Below are 12,546 nucleotides of genomic sequence, written 5' to 3' on the forward strand. Positions count from 1 at the left end.
TGGGAGCATACATAAGAGGAAATACCACCAGTGCCTAAGTGGGAAGAGCAAAGGAAAAGAGGAGTAAGCTGTAAGGCCAGATCTCCATGTTGGATCATCTTTAAGCCTAGACTCACCCTGTGATGTAGGCACTGGCCTGATGCTGTGAAGGAGCAGGTGGAGCCATGCCAATCCCATGCAAGGCTCAGCTGTGCACCCGGGGCAAGCAGGGGCCACCAGCAGCGGAAGGAGACCACATTGAGAAAGCATTCCCAGGATGGTTGTACCTGGGGACAGCGATCAGGGTGTGGATCCCCCGACACTTAGTGCGTGCCCCAAAACATCACCCAGCGAGCACACGCCAAGGGGCATGAGAACATGGGTTGCAATGGTAGTGTGTGCAGAGGATGCTGGTGGAAAGCTGCAGCTGTCCTCAGGACCCTTGCAGCCCACGAGGGACACATTCCCCGCCAGCAGCCCCTCACCTGCTTTGCAGTGCGACCTTCCCCAGCCCCAGCTCCCTGCCCACCCAGGGACTCGGGCTTCTCAGAGCCATGGGGACACAAGGGCTGGAGCCACTTGGAAGCAGGCATCCCAAGTCAAGGCTGGCTCCTGGCAGAGGGAACCGGTTCAGTATCCTCAGCTAAGACCTCACTTCCCCGTGGGTCTCTCCATTAAAAAACAGCCTGTTCAGCCAAACAAATGATCCAAAACATGCATCTCAGAAGCGTTTTTACACGATAAAGCATCATACAGCATTGTAACCAGCTTCCTTGCTAGTAACGAGGACCATGGCCTTGTGCATTCCCCCCCCTGTACTGGCCCAAACTATCTTTCCAGATGGCCGCCAGAAGCCAATAGCCACCAAAGTGCCTGAATCTAGCCCTGGAGATGCTCCCCGGGCACCGAGAGCAGGAAGGGGGTCGAGATGGCAGTTCCGTGGTTGCTCCTGGGGATGCTCTCCGTCTGTCCTGGCCCAGCTCGAGGCGAGAGACCTGCTTCTCATTAGCGGGCGGCTGACTCCGGAGGTGGGGGCTGCGCCAGGCAGGCTGCTTCGCCAGTCGCTTCACGTATCCTAACATCTGGTTGTGTCTCATCACAGTGCAAATTTATGACCCTGGAAACAACATGTTGATGATGCACTGGGAAGAGGAGCTGGAGCTGTAATCCCATGTCCGGAGCAGGGACGAGGGGAATCATCACCCGAGTACTTTGGCAGGGAAGAAGAGGTGAGGAAGGGCAGACCTGCCCTTTCCTGCATGATGGGGGTGACCCGCAGGGGGGAGGGACACACATGGAGCTCCCAGTGATGCAGCACAGCAATGTTTTTAACACTAGATCTCTCTCTCCTCTGGGAAAGAAAATGCAAATTCAGCAACGGCCAACTTTGCACAACTTCATCTCGATGAATTGCCAACTTCCAAACCATCCAACAAACGGGAAACCTTCAAGAAAATAAATGAAAGATTTCATTTGAATGCTTTGAAAAGGAACATTTCCATTTGCAGTGACTGGCCAGTTACACTTTCCATTTTATGGTTAAAATTATACAGACATTTTAAATGATGTGAAATGGAAATGACAGATTGCGTTTTGGGTCCTCTAAAGGGAGTTTTGTTTGCCTAGGATAAGTAAATGTTTCATTATTTTTTCTAGAGATCAACTGTATCAGTTGAACCAGAACAGAGCAGGACTTGGGAAGTCTTGTTTGCAGGTTCACACCAAAGATGTTTTAAGTTTTCAGTTTAACCCAAACAAGTGTTTTTAGTTATGTTGCTTTGTTGGAGCTGCAGTGGAAAAGAAGGAAGGAAATCCAGCCCTTACCATCACAGTTAGGCAAGCAAAAAAGAAAAAGGAAAGAAAAAAATTGTAAGATTCAGTGTGAGAGAAAAGTCTTAGGGTGGAAGAATTATGCAAGGCTTGCCTGAAGCTTTCAGTTCTGCAGACTTTTTCAGACTCTTGGTGCTGTTAGCAAGCCCTTTAATATATTGAAGCGGACAATCCTCGTATGATGCCACATACACATATGTATCTGCATAGGCGTGCCTAGCCCAAGGTGGAATGGGGAACAGGAGAAGACACGGTCACCAAAAGTTAGGCTGCTATCCGAGAGAGGTGGGGTGAAGTTTCTTCCCTTGGCTGTCCAACAGCTCCACAGCATGGGTGCCAGCTGGGAAGCAATGAGCAGGAGAGGAGCAGCCAAGGGCCACGCTGGACCACAGACAAAGGAGATTCAAACTGGTGCAAAAAAGGCCTCCGAAAAGGCTCCTCAGACAAGATGAAGCACAACTGGAGCAAGCCTGGAGGAGAGAGGTAAGGACATCTAGAGGTCTGGGAAATACAACAGGTACGGAGGGGAGACACAACACAAACATGCCTTTGAATACGCCGAGGGCTCTTCTTCATGTTGTCAGTGGTGGATGCGTGAGAAGTCACAGCCCAAACAACCTCCAGGAAAGCTGAGCTGAGACCTCAGCAAAAGCTGCAGGTGATGGGCACCATCAGGCAGCATGCAGCAGCCTGGGCACACAGCCTGGAGCATCCACAAGCACAGCAGACACCCCGGCAACAGCAACAATATACCTACCATGACCTTCCAGCATTGCCTATTCGTCAACCCAGGTGGCTTTACGGTGGACACACAGGTCCTGGGTAGAGAAAACTGAGTGGAGCAGCCCAGCTCTGGATGAGCCTGCAGCCCACGGTATGGACAGCTGTGGAAAGCACTGGCACACTCACCAGCAGCCTGGCTTACCTTCAGCCAGGTACTCTGGCAGAGAGGTCTTAAGCAAGAACATTGAAATCATTAGCAAACGGATCTCCCTCTCTTCCTTCCAGAGCTGGAGGGAGATCTCCAGAGATTGGCTTTTCTTCCCCTGCTTTAGTCTTGCCGCTGCTGAGCATTGTCAGGTCCTGCAAGGACAGAAGCAAACAACGGGTCTGAAATACAAGAAAGACTCAGAATCAGGGTGGATTTGCAGTAATACATTATATTATTATCACTACAACATCATGCAGCCTCCCCTGGAAGCCCCCCCAGACTTGCTATTTTTTCCACTCAGAAGTAATAGTGAGACCAGTTGCACCCTGTTTCAGTAAAGAGGGTGTTAGGAAGATATCTGCTGAAGGCAACAGAGATGAACCTTCCCCAGAGGCCAAAACTGGTTAAGCTGCCCAGAGGCAGAAGGGCACCAACCCAAGCTGGCTGCAAGCGGAGGAGCTGCAACCCTTACCACCGGCTGCTGGGACAGCAGGGGCTGTCTAGTAGCAGGGACGACCCCTGCATCAAAAGGACAAACATGCCTCTGTCATCTGCTGGAGCACTGCAATCATGACAGCAACAGCAGAAAGCGCAGCGTTTCCCAGAAGTCATGCAAAGTGTGCGGGAGCCTTTGGCCAAAGACCTGCAAGAGTTTTTAAATACTCTTTGGTGGAGATGCAAAATGCCGTCTGGGAAACTTAAGCCCATTAAGGGATAGTATGAAGTAGCCAGCTTTCAGCTGCAGGTCAGGTTGTTACCAGTAGTAAACATCTGCAACCAGTAGCCACAAACAAAAATGTGGGGCTGTGAGGAAGAGCCCACGCAGGGATTTTGGTGTGTGGCTCACCACCCAGCAATGGTCCTACAGAAACCCCAGCCATGGAGGAGGACCTCCCTGCAGCCCAGCTCCAGGGGCTGCTGGGTGAGGAGCACAATGCCGTGCATTTGGAGGGACCACGACGCCCCTTGGCTCAGCCAGAGCCTGCCTGAGGGGGTTAGCAGGGGCCAGATGCAGATTTACAGCTACCCACCCTCTGTCAAGCCCATGTGCTACAGCCTGTGTGGTTCAGCTCTTCTTCCCAGGAGGACTTTGTTAGCACAGTCCAACAACAGATCTTTATGTTTGCGTGTAGGATGTCTTCAAGGGGTGGAGGAGAAGGAAAGAAAAAGAGAAGAACCCCAGCATTACAATATTTGTGGTTAACTAAAACATTTTCTTCAGTCTTGAGAGTCTGAAAGAAAAATGCAAAGAACACAAACCTTTCAAACCAAAAAGTCTTTGCAAATTAGAAAAATCAGACCGTCCCCTTGAGCAATGTTAATGCAAAAACTTAGGACTGTTTCTGAATTCACACAAACATGCACATATATATACTTACACATATATGCATTCACCAATACATACGAGACTGCACGCTGCTCTTATCCCATGGGAAGGTACCCAGTGAAATCCATCCAAATGAGAAGTCCTGGGTCCTCCCAGCCCACACTGGGGAAATGTGCTCCCACCCTCTGCTCGGGTCTCATCAGTGGAAGAGAAGGGGTCTGGAAATGGCAGTCCTGGCCGCAACAGGGTGATTTATATCACCAGCCAGAGCGGAGGGCAACCAAACCCCAGCCTGGGACCCCCAGGCTCACTCCTGCCAGAACAAGGAGGTCCCCGGCTGGGAGCTGCATCTATCCTCCCGGCTCAGAGATGTGCCCATGGCCCACAAACCCATCAGTCCTTTCCCAGCCACACCAGCAGCCAGGCACGTGCCCCCAGGAGTGTCCCCAGCCCCTCACAGCTGCCAGGGTTAGGGGGTGAGCATGCCGAGCTGCGGCTCCGGCGTTTGGTCAACGACTCCTGACCCATGTAGGTTATCGGTCTCATAAGCACCCAGCCTTGGTTTCCAAGTGCCAATCAGGCCTCTCCTTTGATCAGCGTTGTAATCAGATACAGCACTCCAGCATGGATTATTAAGTTTTAACAGTTGACACATCATTTCTGATACCATAATCTGGCAGCACTTTACAATAAGTGACAGGTCCTCACTAATTCCTTTTGTATTCACTGTAGCAACGTTAATCATGAGTGATGAACTTTGCGTATTCATATGGATGTAATAGGCAGTTCCCAAGGACTGAGACTGTAATTTAGCTTTAACCTAATGGGCACTGATTGTAACAATAAGTAATTATGTCAGCTAAATGCAGTGTTGATGGCAATTGATGACAGCAGCGAAAGCCACGACACCATTTTGGAACTAAGCTTAGAATAGTCATTTGTAAAGCCGTAACGGCCAAGACGAGGAACAATGTGTCCTCTCCTGTGTATCCTATCATCCAGCTACCTTCAGCCTGGTGAGGACAGTCCCAGCTGTGACAAACACGCTGTCAGCTCCCTGTTTTACTGGCTGGCAGAAAACTTCAGGGTAGCCAAAAATCCAGCCTCCTAGATGGATGGGACCTGTGGTGCCTTGAAGCTCAGGTAAAAGGAGAGAGGCATCTCATCTGAAACGAGGTGTTGGGGTCAATTCCCTGGATAACCTTCAGGTCCTTTGGGCAAGCCACATCAGGTGACACCTGGCCAACATCTGGCTGTGTCACCTTTCTGCAGAGCAACGCTTGCTGCTCCCCACAGCTGCAGACCTTGGTTCTGTACCCAGCCAGCAAAGCAGGGACAGGCTGCAGAAGATGGGAGACCAGTGCTGAGCTCGGAGACAGCTGAATTCAGCAGATGTACAATTAGGAAAACGCAGGCCTGAGAAGCGTGCTCCATAACCTAAAACACAGCCTAAGTATGTCCATGCTCTTCTATTACCCAGAAGGGCTGGTGTGACCTCTTTTTTGGCTCGAGAGGAAAATGAGGATGGGATATTTTTAAGCCAGAATATCTGGATTTGAATCGCTTTCTTTAGAAAGGGCGAGTGTGGCAAAGTCGTAATAATAATTTTGTTAATGGCAGTAATAAGACTGTAAGTGCTGGTGTCATCTTGAAAAAGTGATTTGTGCTGCCAATAAGAATCTTGTTTCGCTGTAATCAATGTGGTCACAAATGCTTGGAAAACACAAACACAAAGTAGTTATAATGAGGTAGAAAGGGTGTCTTCAAGGAAACAGTTCTGGGGGGCTCCCGCAAGATGACGTCCCTACCCCTAGCAGCCTGGGAGGAAGAAGCCACCTCCCTTGACATTCGCAGGACCTTTGGGAAGCCAGCAGCAAGCACCTCTTTAAAAATACACAGTGGGATTACTCAGGTGCTCTATTTACTTACTATTTTAATTAATTCCCTAAATGCAAAGCAATTATTTTTTTTTTTGGTTGTGGATAGATGAGTGAATGTAAGGGAGGTTGGACAAATGTCTCCTGGTGTTCTGTGAAGGTCGTGGCAGCCTTTTTAACTGGTCCTTAGCACGGCTACAGCCAAGGAGTCAGCTGTGGGCAGGCAGCTGCCTGCAGACCTTGCTTACCCTACGCATGGGAGCAGCCAGGGCAAGGGAAGGGCAACGCTGGACTCAAGGCTATAGTGTGATGCTTTTGGCACCACGGCTATGGAAATCAAGAGTAGGATGGGTCCCTCCTGACCCCTGAAAGTCCCAGGGCTGTCAGCTTTCCCACGTGATGCAACTATTTCTAAGATCTTGGGGTTGGTTTAGAGGTCCTGGCCATGGTTTCCAGTAAATGGGGAGACCTAACTGGAGCTTGAGCTATGCAGAAAGCATCTTTCTTTAGTAAAACCCTTCTGTTCAGGGTGGCTGGGCTGTCACCACCACAGTGCTGGTGAAAGCAGAGGTCTCAACCACCCTCCTCTGCATCCAGCTGCCTGCTCCCTCGGTCCCTATTTCTCTTCCCTGGGGCGACCATCCACACGCAATGCCAGAGCCCAGCTCAGGGCGCACAGGACAAGGGCTCCTGGGGGAAGGCTGAAAGCACAGGCGATACAGTAGTCAGGTTGCATGATTGCACTTTAAAAGCTTAAAATCTACCTGGCAGAAAACAGCAGGGCAATGCTGTGCTTGCAGAGGCACGCACAAGGCAGGGAGCGGAGCCCTGGCAGCCTCAGCCCTAAGGACAGGCAGCCCAGCAGCACTTCCACTGGCTCAGGGAGTGGGAGCTGAGCTATGATGGCAGGAGCCAAGTTTTTCAGCAGAGCAGATGCGTCAGCAGGGTATTGGTAGCCTCCTGGGATCCCAAGAGCTCCAAGGTTTGCACTTTTAAATGGACCATTTGTTGGATTTTGGTCCCAGAGGTGGCCTTGCAGAAGGGGGGTGTCGGCAAGGACCACATGTTAGATGCCAGGCAGCCCCACAGGGGGGAAGGTCCCACTGGTGGAGAAACCATCGGGGAAGATTTCCACATAAGACCTCACGGTGATCCTAAAGCACTGACATCTATCGCTCACCCTGGCACTAACTGATTGTCAGCCCACAGTGCTTGCCACAGAGAATGGTGACAGCGTAGCAAAAACCATGGGCATTTAAAGCAAGAAACATGCTCAATGCTTTCTCTTGATGACCAAGTTCAAAGCCAAAAAGAGCTGCCTAAGTCCCTGATTGCAAGAGATTGGGTAAAATACCCAAGACAAAACTGTTACTGCTGAAAATGCGGTAGGGATGTGCAGCTACAGGCAAAAATGTCTCCCACAAATTGCAGATGTGCTTGTCGGGGGGACGCGTTGTCCCTGATGCTGTGCTACCAGCTGATCTGGAGCAAGCAGCAGCAACAGCCCTCACGAACGCAAGGCAGGCATCACATGCTGCCTCCCAGGAGTTGGGAAGATGAGAAGGGGGTGCTGCTAGCAGCAGATCAGCATGTTGATGATGGAAAAGACAACATTCCCCACCTTGCCAGCCAGCCCCAACACTGAAAAGGTCTTTCATCACTATCATAATCACTACTGAAATACACTGCCCACACACAGCCACGAGACGAGGAGGCGGGAGGAGCAGGGGAAAATACACGAAGGACCCTTGAAAATAACAAAGTTGGAGAAAATCAGAGGAGCAAGATCAATGGGGAATGATGAGGAGAGCTGGACTCCAGCAGTGACATGAGGATCGGCACGCCAGGAGTTGCAGTGTTGCTCCTGTTGCCATCATCTACATCTAATGTATGGTCCCTGCAGCAACCCTTCAGTTACTCCAGATGCACTTGGCTGGGATGCAGGTGCCTCTTCCCAAGTTAAAGCAAGACCAGCCCAGACCCTGCAGGAATCACAGGCTGCTGGCAGCTTGGTTGTGCCGTTCCTGCAGGGATAGAGAGGAGCCCTCAGCAGATGCAGAGCAGCAGCATTGTGCCCGGTCCTGCTGCTGGGGCACCGGCTGGCAGCAGCATTTGCAGCCGCCTCAGCAAGAAGCCAGCCACACCTGCAGCAGGCAGATTTACAGATGCATTTAAGCATCTCTAAAAGTGCATGCCGGCCCCCTTTGAGACAATACCTGCAGCCTGGTGCTTCTGAAAACACCCCTGGGGTCATCCCACAGCTCCTGCTGCCTGCCTGTGGCTGGTGCAAGCTGGCAGGGTGCTCCCAATTTACCACCTTACCCCAGCTGAGAACCAGTGTCCGTGATTACAGAGCACACCTGCTGCCAGCAGAAATCAACACCTGGCAGGTCTGTCTCCGTCCGAAAGGTCTCAGTGCCCCAGCGCTTCCTCAGATGGCTGCAAACGCTCGTGGAGGGGGGACCCAATTACCACTCGTCACTGCCCCAGCACGGTCCAGGCATCAGGCCGATGTCAGAGCAAACCGTGACACAGCCGACGTGATGCCCAGCACTGCGGTGGGAGCAGGGGAGCGCAGGGTGATTGGCAGCCTGCGGCAAGCGGTGCCGAAAGCACGAGCCCTCCACAATTAGCCGTGCTGAAGCGTTTTCCCCCTCCCCATGTGAGGAAGGAGATGAGGTACAGCTCCTTGCCCAGGGAGGCATCCTCGGCGGTGCTGAGCAGTGGGCAGGATCCGTGCCCCAACCATGCTTTGGATGAGGGGCTGCCATGCGGGGAGCGGGCAGCACGGCGTGTGCCGGCGAGGTGAGCAGCAAATCCCGACTGGCAGCAGCCTCGGAGGCCAGCGCTAATGACACCGGCTTGTCACAAGCTGCACCGTCCCCCCTGCAGCAGATGTGACAGCCCCAAAGTAACCAGGTACCTGCTATGTCCCTGCTTCCTCTCACACAAAAGTGACAAGAGGGACAGGTAATAGAAGTGCAGGCCAATTCCTTGACAGAGATCTGATGGCTTCAGCCGGCTCAGGATGCTCATCCCTCCCTGCCGGCTTCATTCCTGATAAATAGCCACCCCAGCGGGAAGGGCGGCCAGCCAGAGCATGCTGCATACCCCCAGATGCTGGCAAGACAGCCCAACCCATCTCCTCACTTCCCTCCGGCTGGCCCACAGGCTCCCACTCCTGTACACTGAGAGGGGAAACTGAGGCACAGCTCAGCATCTCCTCCAAGCTACCCCCATTTCCACAGCTGTGCTCTCGGCCAGGCACAGGGAACCATCCTGGGAGCACTGACACAGCCCAATGCACCAAGGGAGGCAGTGAAAGCCTGGCTTAGGCATGTTTAGCGGTGTCTCCTGGCCACCCAGAAGTGTTCCTCCCAGGCAGTGTTCAACCAGCTAAAGCCCAGCCTTTCCCTTGCCACGAGCCCTCCTTGGTGCTCCTTTGCTGGCTGCAACCCCCTCATTTACTCCATAGCCCAAATTAGACCATAGAAAGCAGCTGTGGCGGTAACAACAAAACAAGAAAGCAGGATTAGCATCAAGTTGCCAGTGGCTTGGATGGGGCCGCTGGAGCAGCGCTGCTAGCACCTCACCGGTCGCTGCACAGCAGATGGTGCATGGGGATGGGTGACGGATGGGCGATAGCACCAAGCCCAGCCGCGGCCAAGGGTCTTTGCTGCTCCCCGCTACCCAACCCTGCCCGCCCCAGCCTCATGCCATCGCCGTGATGCCGCTGCCCCTGTGCCCCAGCTGTACCATCCCTGCTCAACAAGGCTCGGTCTACACGTGTGCCCAACATACCGGAGCGCTCTTTCTTCCTGAGTTGGGTGGATCTGGGCAGTCACTGACCCATGACTGGAACTGATCCTCCCTTTTCCCACAGGACAAACCTCCCCTTCCGTTCCTCAAGCACCTGTAAACTCCAGTTAGTTTACAGCAGCAAATGCTTCTGCACCTCGCATTCGCATCTGCTCTCTCATTACTGACCTGAATTCTGCTTTCACAGCAAATTGGAGCAGTGGGCACAATTTTAGGCTAGCTCTAGGCTCTCTCATCCCTCTTTTACTCTGCATCTGCTCCAGCTTCCTTCCTGGGAAAGCTCGGAGGATTTCTGTTCTCCCACAGGTCTGTAGCAAACCATCATTTGGTACCAGGAGGAGAGAGCTGGGTTTCCATCACAGCATTGCATTGCTTCCGATTCTGTCACGAGCCCTGAACTTCTGCTCTTTTTCTTTAAACCTCAGGAGACACACATCATCTAGCCAAGGAAAGACTGCCTACCAAAAATTCAGCCTCTAAATGGCACATAAAAGGAAACACAGGGTCCAAAGCTTTTGGGGGCCAAGAAAATTCCCCTACCAGGCAGGCTGCACCCCTGTGTGTCACAGCCCCATGGGTCACAGGAGGTGTTGCCTGGTGCTGCTGCCTAAGCCCCCGCCGTGCTGAGGGTCAATAAAGGACTTTAATCTCCCACACTGGAATTCACACAATAAGCTGGAAGTTAGAGCCAACGCAAAGGCAAAGCTTGTCGCTCTCACATAAAACCTCCTCCTCCCCACTTGTGCTTCCCTGCAGGACGTTTCCCAGCTGACAAACCTCTGGGCCAGCACAGACCCTGGTGAGATGACACCAGGTTTCCAGCAAGGGGGATGCTCTCCTAGCGCAGGGCAAGCAGCTGAAGTGCCGTCAGGAGAGACAAAGGCGCCTGGCAAACTTTGAGAAATGCCTCTCATTATTTACAGAATGACACAGGAAAACTTCAGACTGAAACAAGAAAGGCAATTAGTTTCCTGTACGGAAACAAAGAGACATCTGTGCCAAGTATGCTAACATATACACAAGGGGCAGGTATACAGTACATGAGGAATTTCTTCCAGCTGCAAATCCACCCCCAAATTCTCAAGTCAATCTTGAGTACTACGATGCTCAGCAATCCTCTTAAAACTGTCCAGATGCTTTAATAACTTAATTCTAATCTTCTCAGGCACCATTTTCCATTTAACTGCTGAAGCACTGGAATAGGACCGAGGGGTCAGGACTGAAGAGTCACAGTGGGGAATAAACAAACCTGGTTTGGAAGTCCAAGAAGCCCAGGCCAGTTATGCCAGCCCCAAAGTCAGCAAGGATTTTGCAGGGTGCACTGTGCATTGCCTGGGCTGAGGGATGGTGAGCAGGTTTATGCACCCCAAAGCATGCCCTGCCACCTGCCAGGTGCTTCAGTGGAGCTGAACTCAAGTGTGGACCATGCAAAAAGGAATTGCTGAACTGTCACTGACGGCCTGGGCTGTTGAGCACTAGCTCTGGCTGGGTCAGATGCACCCGGACCCCACCAATAACAGCTTGTGTTTGTGCTAAAAATGCTAAAAAAACCCACGCTTGAGGCTTCATCCTCCAGACCTGCTTGATTAAGGCAACCTCTTTGCAGAGGGCTGAAGGTTTTGGTGAGTGAGATTTGCCCCAGGAGGCTGGGGCAGCGCTGGGACAGGCTGCCTCGGGTGGCTGCTGGCTCTGCATCCTCAGAGGGTTGCAACATTCACCTGGACCAAGCCACGGCCAACCCGATGGGGACAGTCCCACTTCCAAGGAGAGTCTGTGCCAGAGACCTTCAGGGATCCTTTATGAACAACACTTCAATGAGTCTAAGTTTGGCTTTAAAAGCGGCTTACCTCTGTGCGGCACTGGGCTGGCCTGATCCAGCCTGGCTGTGCACCACCTCCCACCCCCAGACACCTCCAGCCCCAGCCTCCAAAAGATTCCTCCAGACTTCCCGTCTCAGCCAGCTACCTTTTAGACAACAGCTTCTCAAGAATGTTTTAAACAGGGAAGGAAATTTTGGTGACACTTTAATACATAAAGTGCTTCTTATTTTCCTGGTGCCAAAGAGCGGTGCTTTCTAACACGCTTTCTGAGTTAACATCAGGTGTTAAACAGACACACGCGTTGTTTTAGCAGGAGCACACATTTTATAATAGGCTTTCTATCTAACAGCTTGATATAGCCCCTTCCATTAAGCATTTATTGCTAATGCATTGTAAAATGTAACGTGCTATATACGCTATTAAAGAATGAAGCTGCCACGTACTCACCCCTTAATAATGAAACACTTATGAACGGGAACCTTAGGTTAAAGAATTGTGAATTAAGTTTAATCTCCAAGAGATCATCTAGCACTCTACCAGTCTATTGTGGCACACTATCAGCAGGAGGGCTAGGACCCGAGTCCCCTGGGAAAGCACTCCTGGACTTTGGAGAAGACCTTAGTGAAAATGCCCCCAAGAAAGAACCTGGCTAAATACCACCAGAGGGCTGGAGAACCAGCAGAGCTAGTTTGAGCTCTTCCTCAGAGGGACTCCCAGACAACCACATGTCCTGGTTATTGACTTTCTAATAATTCAATATAAACCACAATCATTAGAAACCCTTTTAGATGAGATACATCTCCACCTAAGCATTATCATATTTTTTTCCTTAGTATTCAATAAAAAAAATAACATTTAAAAAAAAAATATATGGACAAACCCCCTTCCCCTGGCAAGTGGCAGGGTTGGGTTTATTCACACAATCTTTGCCTAGATAAGTGAGTCCTGGGCACAAGGAGCAAT

At 51.5% G+C, this 12,546-nt stretch overlaps 1 long non-coding RNA gene across 1 annotated transcript; it reads right to left on the bottom strand.

The window, feature by feature from the left end:
- Positions 1-796: 796 nt before the first annotated feature.
- On the bottom strand, positions 797-3,961 carry LOC130157102 (uncharacterized). The gene is made up of 3 exons (XR_008824698.1): positions 3,772-3,961; positions 2,735-2,892; positions 797-1,424 (listed from the first exon to the last, which is right to left on the bottom strand). It is a non-coding gene; the product is annotated as an uncharacterized LOC130157102 (long non-coding RNA).
- Between the last annotated feature and the right edge of the window lie 8,585 nt (positions 3,962-12,546).

The sequence above is a fragment of the Falco biarmicus genome, chromosome 11, assembly GCF_023638135.1.
Source record: "Falco biarmicus isolate bFalBia1 chromosome 11, bFalBia1.pri, whole genome shotgun sequence".
Classification (NCBI taxonomy): domain Eukaryota; kingdom Metazoa; phylum Chordata; class Aves; order Falconiformes; family Falconidae; genus Falco; species Falco biarmicus.